The sequence below is a fragment of the Colobus angolensis genome, unplaced genomic scaffold (genome assembly GCF_000951035.1).
Source record: "Colobus angolensis palliatus isolate OR3802 unplaced genomic scaffold, Cang.pa_1.0 Scaffold514, whole genome shotgun sequence".
NCBI classification, from domain to species: domain Eukaryota; kingdom Metazoa; phylum Chordata; class Mammalia; order Primates; family Cercopithecidae; genus Colobus; species Colobus angolensis.
The window spans coordinates 1,714,159-1,715,235 of record NW_012118644.1 but is presented as its reverse complement, the minus strand read 5'-3'; positions in this window follow the sequence as shown (position 1 = coordinate 1,715,235).

Genomic DNA, 1,077 nt, shown 5'->3' with positions numbered 1-1,077 from the left:
TAAAAGGTATCGGATAAGGAAGGAGACAATTTATTTCTGATGCTAATCAGACCTTACCTGGACTATACTGTTCCATTCTTGTTATACTTGGGAGTTTAGGGGAAATCAAAGACTTTCAAAGAAAGTTCATCCAGATCGTGAAGGGTCTCAGAATCATGCAAAAAACAAAGCAAAACAAAACAAACAAACAAAAAACGAAGCAAAACAAAACAAACAAACGACAGCTGGAAAGATCAGGCAGGTAAAGCCTGAAAAACTAGAAACTGATAGACTTATGACTGTTATCTTCCCATACGATTGAATGAAATGTGAAAGAAGTTTCAAGAAGCTAACAACCAGTTCTAATGAGGTAGTGATGAGGATTTTTGTCTCAATAGTTTGTAAGGAAGAACTTTATAACATCCAGAGCTGTGCACTGATGGAATTGTGGGTCCTGACACACACTCATCAGAAGTAGCCTGAGATATCTATCAATGATGCTGAAGAAGTGCTTAAACAGTGAGTAATCTATTTCTAGCTGCAAAGACTAAATACAGATATCAGTTTTCTTCATGTGAATCTCTAAAATTCACACAATTGCAATCAACACCTTCTTTAGGATTTTTTTATTTTAAAAGTTTTCAAATATACAGTAAAATTGAAATAACGCCAGTAAACACCATATACCCACCACCTCGATGTTATCCTTGACAACTTTTGTAATCACAACTTTATTGAGATATACCATAAAATTCACCTATTTAAAATGCACAATTCATTGTTTTGCAGCATATAGTATTCACAGAGCTATGAAACCATCACCACATTTGATTTCATACTTTCATCACTCCCCCAGAAAACACCATTCCTATTAGCAGTCACTTCCCTTCCCATCCTCACTCCGCATGTTCTTTCCACCACCTAGTACTAGGAAACCAACAGTCTACTTTCTGTCTCTATAGACTTGCCTATTCTAGACATTTCATACAAATGAAATCATACAATATGTCACCTTCTATTACTAGATCTTTCATCTAGCATAGTATCTTCGAGGTTCATCCATGTTGCAGCATGTATCAGAAACCCCCGAAATATGTC